This window comes from Squalius cephalus, assembly GCF_949319135.1.
Source record: "Squalius cephalus genome assembly, chromosome: 8".
NCBI classification, from domain to species: domain Eukaryota; kingdom Metazoa; phylum Chordata; class Actinopteri; order Cypriniformes; family Leuciscidae; genus Squalius; species Squalius cephalus.
The window spans coordinates 43,153,873-43,166,564 of record NC_137129.1 but is presented as its reverse complement, the minus strand read 5'-3'; the positions used below and the strand labels follow the sequence as shown (position 1 = coordinate 43,166,564).

At 49.2% G+C, this 12,692-nt stretch overlaps 1 protein-coding gene across 1 annotated transcript in view; it reads right to left on the bottom strand.

The window, feature by feature from the left end:
- Positions 1 to 1,522: 1,522 nt before the first annotated feature.
- The window catches only part of LOC307163769 (uncharacterized protein), a 129,539-nt gene continuing 118,369 nt past the window's right edge, over positions 1,523 to 12,692 (bottom strand). Inside the window, exon 6 of the mRNA XM_079880009.1 lies at positions 1,523 to 1,535. The gene's annotated coding sequence lies outside the window, so the exon portion shown is untranslated. The remainder of the gene's footprint in view (positions 1,536 to 12,692) is intronic.

Genomic DNA, 12,692 nt, shown 5'->3' with positions numbered 1-12,692 from the left:
TTCGATGGGGCGTGTAAAGACCACCAGACGGGGAAAACACTTCAGCAGTACACTGGATCAATGTAACAGAGTTTGACTGTTCAACGGTATATGAAATATTCAGCCGAAATACCTTCTCTCTTTCTGAACAGGGCAACGGCTTTCGATAGGAGCGTGTGGAGACCACCAGGCGGGGAGGATGCTTTAAGCGAAACACTTCACTTCAGCTGTACACTGTAACAATGCAGCAGAATTTAACCATTCAACAGTAGATGAAACATTCAGCTGCAATACCTTCTCTTGTTCTGGACAGGGCAGCGGCTTTCAATAGGAGCATGTGGAGACCACCAGGCGGGGAGGATGCTTTAACCTGTTAAGCTTCACCAGTGCGTGGGCGCACTGAAGCGTTTTTTTATTTATATAGTTCAAAGTTACTATCAGATTTAATGTTATACCTTGACAAACTATACATCATTAAAAAGATATAATACTCAAGTTTCAGTATTTGACCACTATTGTATTCTGAGAAACTTATAGTGACAGTTATGTCTTAATTTGTGTCAGGAGTTATGAAATGAAAAAATGAGTCGATACCTTTAATATGAATTATGCTCGTCAGCCGCTTTCATTCATAAAAAACTCCCGTGCTGTCGTCATGACAGCGATACACAAAACAACGTCCTTCAGGGCTTTAGCTCAAAAATGTGCAGATTTGGAGAAATATTGATATATTCTCATAGATTCACGTCATATTTCTAAAGACAGGAATAATATTTATTGAATTTATACCCAAATGTGTCGATGTAATCATTGTGAGCGCTTCTTACTGAGATGTGCAGTGTTTTCAATTCATACCAACAGCCTGAGGGCGCTATATGCACAAAAAATAATCCATATATGGAACATGAAGAAGAGCCATAATCATGTGACATTCCAGGACGTCACTGCTACACACAAAGCTACAGAGATCCCGCTGTAATATGCAGATAAAAGATGTTTTGAAGACAATAAAAATGTTTGCTATGATATTTGATTTGGCTGTGTTCTTCAAGCCATGCCAGGTATTTTCATAATAATAGATTATATTTATAATGTAAAGCTAATCGATATAGACTTTATCATCGTGCATAAAACTATAAATAATGTTTTCTGTCTGATGTTTTTTTTATCTGAAGCCAAATTAGATCACAGAAGATTATTTAAAACACTCGATTGCGTTATGAAGTAAGTTTGGAGCACAAACATGGTTTTAATCTCATAAATGGTCGTGTATTGATGGTGTGCTAAGCTAACATGCTAGCTAGCCCAGGTGCACCTGCCACCAGGGGTTATTCTTTTATGAATTTTGTTCTAAATAAGAATGCTTACTGATATGTTTTAGTGCATTTGACCACTATTTAGTGCACTTCAAATGTGAAGTGAGAACTTTGAGAAAAGAAATTAGGGATTGAAACCCTATGAATAGCATGTGAATAGCCAGTCGTTAGTAACTATAATGCAGACAAAAGAAATGCATATTTCGAGCCATAACCAGTCTGGAGAGGTGTGAATGTGTGCAGGGGGAGACTGAGACTGAATGGGGCTCGTTTGCACCACAAAACAATAGAGACAAAAGACTGAATGGATGCTTAGACGATGACTAAACATCAGTAGCATTTTTAGAGTAGCCTAATCAAAATAAAGTCATGACATGATCTTGAAAAACATTTAACTAAATACAGAGTTTTAGACTTATTATCTTCATATTTTAAATATAACATGGTCAGACATGTGGCTTTAGCTGTAGTTCATTTCTAGATTGCTCCAGTGCCAACTTCAATTTTATTTTCATTAATATGTTTCATAAAAAAAAAATTCTAATAACTTTACAAAACTTTGAAGCTATTTAAAAAAAAAAATCATTATGACAATAATTAATTCTACATTTACAATAAACTACCAGGTGTCAGCTTTCAAATGAGATCATACTTGTGCTTTTAGTGCAAAGGGTTCATGAACTGTATCTGTTTCAGTTTGGGTATGTCATTTCTGGGGATTTTTCAAAAGTGGGGTTGCAGCTTAACAGGTTAAGCGAGACACTCCACTTCGGCTGTACACTGTAACAATGTAGCAGGGTTTAACAGTTCAACAGCATATCAAACATTCAGCATTAACAGAGCCGGGCTATCTCCAAATGGTAAGTTGGGCGCTTGATATATCAAAACCTGCCTTGGAGACGGCGAGTGAAAGACTGCAAGGAGAGAGTGCACAGCAGACTACTATTACTTCTCCACACGATGAACTTCACTCCATAACACAAACCGTGTGAATCGTCACTTCAGGCACTGCATTCCACTCGCACACCGTGCATTCGGGCCAGCACTCACCCACTGGTCTTTCTCCCACCAGATCGACTCTCGTCTCTCGCAAGGGCTCAACTTCTCTCCAGAGACAGCAGAAAACGGGTGCAGCGATCGTCACATTCAGCGAGGAGCGGACAAAAGTTAGAGACAGATCAACAATTCACTCGGTGTACTAGTTCACTCGTGCCACACACTTTCCAAACTCTCAACACCACTTCAGTGTTAGTGCATATAAACGACGAATCCGATACTCATCACTTTACGTCTTCCCCACTGCTGACGATATTCCTTGGGTTTTCGTTGATAAATACTTCACTCTCTTCTTTCCACTTCTCAGCTTCAATCTTCGCCCGCTTCACAGCCCAGCCTCAAATACAAAACAACCCGCCGACAGACACAGTATCTCACGGGAGGAGAACCACACCGACAGTCTGTTTCCTCTCTCTTTTTAAAGCCCCATCTGAATCTGTGTTCCTCTCACAACGCTCTCTGTAATTACTCCACACCTGCTGTCAATCAGGCAATTGGCCTTGCTGCCATAGCAACAGATTCGCGGTGCAATGAGACAGGTGTCCACAGGAGGTCTCCAAATAACACTGCATTCACAAGGGCTTTAATCTCTTTTCTAATTGTTATTTGTCACACCGTGACATACCCCCCTGCCAAACCGTTCTAGTCCCTAGAACGGGATCCGGACACCCAATCTCCATACCTGGCTGGGGGTTGTCCCCGGTTCTCCCGTTGGGACCGTCTCAGCGGGGAATTAGGTTCCTCGGGCCTTGGCCCTATCCCCAGTCTCCGGGGGACCACAGCCCACCCCACCACGGGAGGCATCCACACTGGTTCAGTCGGAGGTCTCTCGACAGCTGGTTTGGGATAATTTGGACAAGGGCGCATCAGGTTTCGGTGGAGCACCCGCTCTGGACCTGCTCTCCCTTCGGGACGGATGGCATACACAGGCTGATCAAGATGCGGCTGTCGTTGGATCACATACGGCTGGGGCTCCCACCGATCACTGAGCTTACCCTTTCCTTGTCGGCGGTTATCTCGAACTAGAACTCTCTCGCCAGGCAGTAGCGGTGCACTTCGAGACGTACGGTCATACAACCTCTTGTTCTTAGCTGTGGCTTGGTGATTTCGGTCCGAGACCCGTTCATAGGCCAGTTGAAGACGTTGATGGTGTCTAGCCACCCACCCCGTTACGCTGCCTCCCTCTTCAGCTGCCGCAGTCTCCAGCAATAAGTCCACTGGTAGCCTCACATGCCTTCCGAACATCAGGTAAGTTGGTGCGTAGCCGGTCGTGCTGTGAATACTGTTATTATATGCCTGTACCATCGCCGGGAGGTTGTCAACCCAATGTCCCTGTTGGTCACCTTCCAAGGTCCCCAGGAGACCAATCAATGTCTGGTTAAACCTCTCACACCCTCCGTTCCCTTGAGGATGATAGGGCGTCGTATGGGTCTTCCTACATCCATACAATTGACACAACTCATGTACTACCCTGGATTCAAAATTTGGTCCTTGGTCCGAATGGAACACTTCAGGACACCCGAAGGGCTGGATGACGTACTTCCACAGGGCATTAGCGGTGGTGATGGTGGTCTGGTCCAGAGTTGGGATGGCCCAGGCATATTTAGTGAACAAATCTGTGATCACTAAGATGTTTTGAATACGATCGACCGGCCTACCCAACGTCAGATAGTCCATAGCGATGATATGCATCGGTGCTTTGGCTCGAATGGGGACCATGGGAGCTCGAGGCTCTTTCCTGGCTTTAAACAGGGTGCAGCGCGGGCAGCCCCGCAGGTAGGCCCTCGTAGTCCCCTCCATCCCAGGCCAGTAGAAGTGGCGTCGCAAGAGTGCCGTCGTCCTCTCCTGCCCTTGATGACCAAGCCTGGTGTGGTAAGCCTCCAGCAGAGCGTGACACCTCCCCTCGGGAACCACTACCTGACAAACCGTGTCACCCGAGTGTGAGTCCTGGAGGGACCGACAAATCACCCCCTCCTTCAGATGGAGCCTCTCCTTCTGGCCCAGCAGGCCTCTCACAATTCGGGTTTGAGCCCGGCGTTCCGCACCCTCCGGCCAATTGTCCTGCTCTAGCCAGACCCGGACCACTGACAGGTTCTCATCCTCGCCCTGCCACATCCTCCAGCGCTGTGGATCCCATCCCCAACTTGCAGGCGGCTCCTCCGGTGGTTGCCCCGGTGCCTCCACAATGCCCACCATCATTCCTTCGTCGCGGTCTGCCTCCAGCATGGATCTCGGATCCTCCGACCCTCCTTCAGGCCACCTAGACAGCACGTCAGCGTTGGTATGTTCCCTTCCTGGCCGGTACTGAAGCTGATAATCATAGTTGGCCAATTGCGCCACCCACCTCTGTTCTACCGCCCCCAGCTTGGCGGTTTGCAGGTGTACCAGCGGATTGTTATTGGTCACCACGGTTACCTTTGCTCCCCATAGGTAGTCCTTGAACTTCTCACTGAGCGCCCACTTCATGGCCAGTAACTCGAGCTTAAAGGAACTATAGTTGGCATCGTTTCTCTCCGCGGGGTGTAGACTCCGACTAGCATAAGCGATAACTCTCTCCTCCCCCTGTTGTTTCTGGGCTAAGACAGCCCCCAAGCCCAGATGGCTAGCGTCCGTGTAAAGAATGAAGGGCTGTGTGAAATCGGCGTATGCCAGAATGGGTGCTTGTAACAACTCTTGCTTGAGCCTCTGGAAGGCAATCTCGCATGCCGGATCCCACTGAATCGCTGGGGACCCTCGGCCCCTGGCATGTCCCGTTCCACCCAGCAACTGGTTCATGGGTTTGGCGATCTTAGAGAAATCTTTAATGAATCTCCTGTAGTACCCCACGAAGCCGAGGAAGGATCGAACCTGGCGCACGGTCTTTGGGGCCGCCCACCCCTGTACGGCCGACACCTTCTCTGGGTCCACAGCGATTCCTGCAGCGCTCACGATATGGCCCAGGAACTTTACCTCTTTCCGGAAAAGCTGGCATTTATCCGGTTGGAGTTTCAGCCCGTACTTTTCCAGGGAGCGGAACACCTGCTCAAGGTGCTGAAGATGAGACTCAAAATCGGGGGAATAGATAATCACGTCATCCAGGTACACCAGGGTGGTATCCATCAACTGGCTCCCTAAACAGCGCTGCATTAGTCGTTGGAACGTGGCAGGAGCGTTGCAGAGGCCGAACGGCATCCGGTCCCACTCATATAACCCAAAGGGGGTCGTGAAGGCCGTCTTCTCCCGGTCCCGCTCGTCCACCTGTACCTGCCAGTAGCCGCTCACCAAGTCTAGTGTGGAATACCAGGCCGCCCGTGTGAGGCTCGTAAGGGAATCCTCGACTCGAGGCAATGGGAAAGCATCCCGCTTCGTCACTAGATTCAACCTCCGATAATCCACACAGAATCTCCATGCACCTGTCTTCTTCCTCACCAGTACGATCGGGGCCGCCCAAGGGCTGCTGCTCTCGCGGATGATCCCTCTATCCAGCATCCCTCGCAAAAGAGCACGAACCTCAGAGTACAATGTGGGGGGCACCGGTCGGTAGCACTCTCTACTGGGTGTAGCCTCTCCAGTGGGAATTTGATGCTTAACGATGTTAGTACACCCATAGTCCTCATCATGGGTGGAGAACAACTGTGGCCATTTAGATAGGAAAGCCTCCTTGTCTGATCCTCCTCCAGCCCTTCTCCCCGTAGGGACTCACCTCCAAGGTGGGCCGGCAGTCCTTCTCCAGCCTCTCTACTGTGCATCCCCGTCTGCGCCAAAGCAACCTCCACTACGGTTGGGCCTACTTGGCTGAACTTGACTTCTCCTGGCTCTTGCACTTGCTGGGGTTTCACCGAGATAACTCGGGCTAGACACTGATGACGATACAGTTGGATCGGGAAAGGATTCGTGTTCCGGACTCTCACCCAGATTCGGCCTCCTTGGGCGGATGCCAGTCCTCTGGCCACCTCCACCTTAGGACCATCGTTGTGTGGTTCCACCAGCACCCACTCCTCCGGGTGGTAAAGTCTAGGGGGCACCCTGACCCAGATCATCGCCTCGCTTCGAGCCGGAATGGACAAAGCGTAGCGGCAAGCCACTCTCCCAGTGCTCTCCCGGTCCTCCTGCTGCTCAGCCAGGCAAACTCGGCGACAGTCCGCTCGAATACGCTCCCATTCTCTGCCCTCAGGTGTCACAATTGCTCGGGCAGGCCCACTCTGGAACAGCTCTTCCCAGCATTCGGAGATGACATTCATGCCCAGTAGGGCGCGATGAGACCCCAGACACGCGTCACGAACCACCACCACTCCCTTCCGGGGTACAACCATACCGTGGATTTCTAGGTCTGTCACTACATATCCCACATACGGGATGTCGAGCCCATTGGCCCCTCGCAGAGTTAACCAGGGGGCCTCAGTCGTCGGCCGGCCCTGGGTGCCGAATAGTTCCTGAACTAGGCTCTCCGCAAACAAATTGACTTGCGACCCTGTGTCCAACAAACACTGTACCTTCTTGTTATTGACTCGAACCGTGATAACCGGACAGCAGCCCACCAGGCGTTCCTTAGACAGTCCAGGAGAAGAAGGGTCTGTAAAGGGGGTCCCGACCACTTGACCCACAGTGGTCGGAGACTCTAAAAACCCCCTTGCGAAGCGCGTCTGGAGGGGCACTGACGAATGTAATGTCCGGCTTCTCCACAACCGTTACAGATAGGACGCCCCTGTTCGTCCCACTGGAATCGGGGACCCATGGATCGGGTGAAATGACGCTCTGGGGGGCGACTCCCGTCAGAGTAGGCCCGCTCCCGCGGTGAAGGAAGTGAATGGAGGCGCTCTCGGCGGAGTTCTTCGATGACAGATTTGGACAGATCAGACATTTGTTCACGGATATCCCTTTTCAATTCTTCCCGGAGGGCATGCTTCCAATCGGAAGTGGCAGGGGCCGAAGGCCCACTAACAGCGTTCGCAGCCAGACAGCTGGGAGGATCCACACCTTCGGTGTGATCACACTCAAGGGCTAGAGCTTCTCGCCGCAGTTCTTCGAACGTGAGGTCAGGATTCCGTCTCAGCTGCACCCGCAGACTCTGACGCACGGGGCCCTCCCGTAATCCTAACAGAAACTGATCTCGCAATAGGGTCTCCTCGTCGCCCAGGCCGTGGTCCTGTCTCCCCCTTAGCCTGGTAAACTGTTCCCTCAGTTGCAACGCGAATGGCCGAACAGTTTGTCGAGGCCCTTGCCTACAATTAAAGAATTGTGTTCTCAGGACAGCTACCGGGGTGGTGTCTCCATATTGTACCGTGAGGAAATCAAAGATGGCTCGGACTGTGGTGCGGGTTGCTTCAGGTGCTGCCTGTACTTCTCTTCTTGCTTCTCCCTCTAATGAATTTAACACAAACTGTACCTTCTGCAGGGCATTTAGCCCTTGGAGCCCTGCCAGGTATTCCACCTGGGCCTTCCATGCTGACAGGCTCAATTCCGACCACGGACCTCCGTACTTCTGGGCCCACGGGGCCCCCATAAAGAAAGGCATGACCGGCTGTCGGGCCACTGGCTCTTCTTCCTCTGCCATTTAGGTCCTTGATCGCTCCACTCGAGGCGGTAACCCTGCCGACTACGCCAAGTTCTGTCACAGGTCGGGGTGGGCCAAGCCAGACTGCACCCACCCCTGGAGACCGGGTACCACCTCGAGGAGCGTGTCAAGGACCAGACGGACAAGAGAATAAAGGAGTAACAGTTTCTTTATTAAGTTAAAAGCAAATAATTTGAAAAGTCCTAATTAAAATCTTCCTTCTGGTCGCCAGTAGCAATTCGATGGCCCCCTGGGCCGTAGAGGGAAGAACGTTCGTGGCAGCCCTGCAGCTCGTTGAAGAGGGATCAGAGGGAACTCACACCGTCCAGGTAGGTCACTGGGTAAGTACTCTTTACAGGACCCTCGAGGAAGTCGTGGTTATACGGACCCCATTCGGACTGGAACCAGGAGAGGAAGCAGGTGAGTATATCCCGGCAGGTGTCCTCTGGGCCAAGCCAAGTGGAACGGGGGCCTTGAGCCGGGACGGGAGAGAACCTTGGACAACCGGACGACACTTCGATCGAGGTACGTGCCGCAGTTATTCTCTTTCTTCTCAACAGCGGCAGCAGCTTGCAACGCGGGCATGGAGGGCCACCAGGCAAGAGGACACTTTCAGTGAGACGCTCCCTCTCGGCTGTGCACTGCAACAATACAACAGGGTTCAACGGTCAACAGTATGCGAACGCTCAACAGTGATACTTCTCTCTTTCTGAACAGGGCGGAGGCTTTCAATGGGGCATGTGGAGACCACCAGGCGGAGAGGGCACTTTGAGCGAGACACTCCACTTCGACAGTGCGCTGTAACCAGGTAACAGGGTTTAACTACTCAACAGCATACGAACATTCAGTTGAAGTACCTTCTCTCGTTCTAAACAGGGCAGGAGCTTTCGTTGGGGCGTGTGAAGACCACCAGACGGAGAGGACCCTTCGAGCCAGACACTCCACTTCGGCTGTGCGCTGTAACCAGGTAGCAAGGTTTAACTATTCAACAGCATATGGAACATTCCGTTAAAGTACCTTCTCTCTTTCTGAACAGGGCAGTAGCTTTCGATGGGGCGTGTAAAGACCACCAGACGGGGAAAACACTTAGAGCGGGACACTCCACTTCAGCAGTACACTGGATCAATGTAACAGAGTTTGACTGTTCAACGGTATATGAAATATTCAGCCGAAATACCTTCTCTCTTTCTGAACAGGGCAACGGCTTTCGATAGGAGCGTGTGGAGACCACCAGGCGGGGAGGATGCTTTAAGCGAAACACTTCACTTCAGCTGTACACTGTAACAATGCAACAGGATTTAACCATTCAACAGTAGATGAAACATTCAGCTGCAATACCTTCTCTCGTTCTGGACAGGGCAGCGGCTTTCAATAGGAGCATGTGGAGACCACCAGACGGAGAGGATGCTTTGAGCGAGACACTCCACTTCGGCTGTACACTGTAACAATGTAGCAGGGTTTAACAGTTCAACAGCATATCAAACATTCAGCATTAACAGAGCCGGGCTATCTCCAAATGTTAAGTTGGGCGCTTGATATATCAAAACCTTCCTTGGAGACGGCGAGTGAAAGACTGCAAGGAGAGAGTGCACAGCAGACTACTATTACTTCTCCACACGATGAACTTCACTCCATAACACAAACCGTGTGAATCGTCACTTCAGGCACTGCATTCCACTCGCACACCGTGCATTCGGGCCAGCACTCACCCACCGGTCTTTCTCCCACCAGATCGACTCTCGTCTCTCGCAAGGGCTCAACTTCTCTCCAGAGACAGCAGAAAACGGGTGCAGCGATCATCACATTCAGCGAGGAGCGGACAAAAGTTAGAGACAGATCAACAATTCACTCTGTGTACTAGTTCACTCGTGCCACACACTTTCCAAACTCTCAACACCACTTCAGTGTTAGTGCATATAAACGACGAATCCGATACTCATCACTTTACGTCTTCCCCACTGCTGATGATATTCCTTGGGTTTTCGTTGATAAATACTTCACTCTCTTCTTTCCACTTCTCAGCTTCAATCTTCGCCCGCTTCACAGCCCAGCCTCAAATACAAAACAACCCGCCGACAGACACAGTATCTCACGGGAGGAGAACCACACCGACAGTCTGTTTCCTCTCTCTTTTTAAAGCCCCATCTGAATCTGTGTTCCTCTCACAACGCTCTCTGTAATTACTCCACACCTGCTGTCAATCAGGCAATTGGCCTTGCTGCCATAGCAACAGATTCGCGGTGCAATGAGACAGGTGTCCACAGGAGGTCTCCAAATAACACTGCATTCACAAGGGCTTTAATCTCTTTTCTAATTGTTATTTGTCACACCGTGACAAAAACATGAGATCAAGTATTGTAAAACTTAAAATAATAGCCGAGTCCCAAATAGACGCCTGACTCTTTTACACGCCTGGTGTGTCTAGGTTTGGATAAATAAAAACCGGTCTCAAATAGAGGCCTGGGGTCTCATTTATAAAACTGTGCGTAGGAACCTTACTAAAAGTGTACGTGCGCCCGAAAGCCCAAAATGGCGTACGCAAAAAAATATTAAGACTTATAAAACCGTTCGTACGCCAGAACCTGCGCAGAAGTCACTTTATAAATCCCAGTCAGCGGAAGATTGTGCGCACATGCGTCTCCACCCCGAAATAACCATATATGGAGCTTACAACGCCTAGTTTTACTATGCAGATCCTCATCTGCATATCATTTGCATATGATTATTCATCCACGTGATAACGTTTAACGGTACAAGACACATTAGGCTACATTAATAAATATCAAGTAGTTGCCTATCCTTGCCTTGTTTTTGAATACATAAATCAAATAGAGTAAAATACATTTCAGAGAAAGTTGTTCTCAATCTTTTCCACTGGCCGAATTGTATTTTTAACTGATTTATATTTTTAATGGAAACAGATAGGCCTTGGGCATTATTTGCACAAAACTATTTTCTTAGACAATCTGTTATTATCATGATAAGCAATTATCTCTGTGGTTAAAAACATTAAAACACAGCACGCCACAGGAAAAATGTTCAAAAACATTGCATCCACAACAAATATTTATATTGTTTGAATATAAAAAATGTTGTAAATTCTCATGTAACGATTTCATGTTCAAGTGTTTTACTCCATTAATTTGAATGGCATATTTAATCTAAATGTTTATATAATAAGTAAAACATAGTTTAAATAATTATTTACTGTTATTAATAATATATAAATAACTGTTATTTGCGTCAGTTTCACTAAACGGCACTAAATTTAAGAAGGAATGGATATTTGCTTCAAGTGATAGGCTTGGTGAGTGAAATTATATTTGTATTATCTTTCTGTATACGTTTAATTTTCTTTAGATTTTCTGTCTAAAAGTGACCAAAAAGACATCTAACTCCAGCTCACCATCGGTGTCGCCAAACTGCTCTGTCTCCAAAACGTTCGTACGCATGGGTCAGAGTTTGCATGCAGGTGCGCAAATTTTTCTGTCAAATTTGTTTTTATAAATCACAACTTATGCGTCGGAAGTGGCGTACGCCTCTTTCAGGGCCTGTTTTGTGCGTACGCAACGGTTATAAATGAGGCCCCAGGTCTGTTGTTTTATTTTCAGGTTGTATTTAATCCTCTAAAACCTGTCAGATCGTCTGTTTAAGCCAGTTCTATGGAGCAGATTGTGCACGCAAGAGAGCCCTGCGCATCTGGGCGGAGCTGTTAGCACAAGCAAGGCAGGCGGAGTTAGCGGAGGCGGAGTTAGCACAGGCGGAGTTAGCAGAGGCGGAGTTAACGGAGGCAGAGTTAGCGGAGGTCGGAGAGGGAGAAGTGGAGGAGAGCGATGAGGAGGAGGAATTCGCCAATGAACTTGTAGTTGAGGATCGCGGTGATGATGAAAGTGATGAATAGGGTCCTTTTGTATCACATGATTGCAGTTGTTCTCTTTCATAGGTTCACTCAACGCTGCAGATAGCGCAGTGGGATATTCTCTGAATGTGCCGATTGTCTGAAGCCTTACAGAATCACGCCAATACATTGGCTGATGGCGCCCGCGCAATCTGGCTCCGCCCCGACGCTCTTACGTCGCATCATTACATATTCGCGCGCGCCATCTGCTCCTCAGATTTCTGCCTTCAGAACGAAGCGGTCACGTTTGCCCTTCGCTCGTGATTTTTCTGAGCTCGAAAAATACGACTTCTGGATTATTCTCGGCGCTTCTGCGGCTGTTCAAGCGGAACTCTGTTTCTCCTTACGGTGAAATTGCCATGGAATACCGACGCTGTACTCCGCCATGTGCTCGTTACATCGCTAACGACGACCCACACAGTAAGTGTGTTAAATGTTTGGGTTTTTCTCATGCGCGCGAGGCAGTCATAGGATCGTCTAAATGCAAATTCTGTGAAAATTTGTTGCTCAAAACCCTCAAATCGCGGCTCGCGGTTTTTGAGAGGGAATCATTCGTCTCCCCCTGTCGCGCTCTCGAGGCCTCTCGAAGATCCGCGACTTGGGGTTCGGATGTAGAGCTTGAGGATGTGGAGTTCGAGCAGACGAGCCCCGCTCTTTCTCTCCCTCCCTCCCCTCGGCACGCGCGAGGCATGCCAGTCGAATTTTCGCACGATTATTTGCGCCCCAGCCCGGGAGCACGCGACGCGGTTTCTTTCGGGCTGGAGGATGTACTTTTTACCGAGGCTTCCGACTCCGAGGATTTCGGGCCTACTCTCGCCGACGAGGTTATCCCGCCGAGCGGCCAGGAAGCGCAGCCTACTGCGGCCTACGCGGAGCTCGTTGATGTACTTTTGCGCGCTACGGAGAAGCT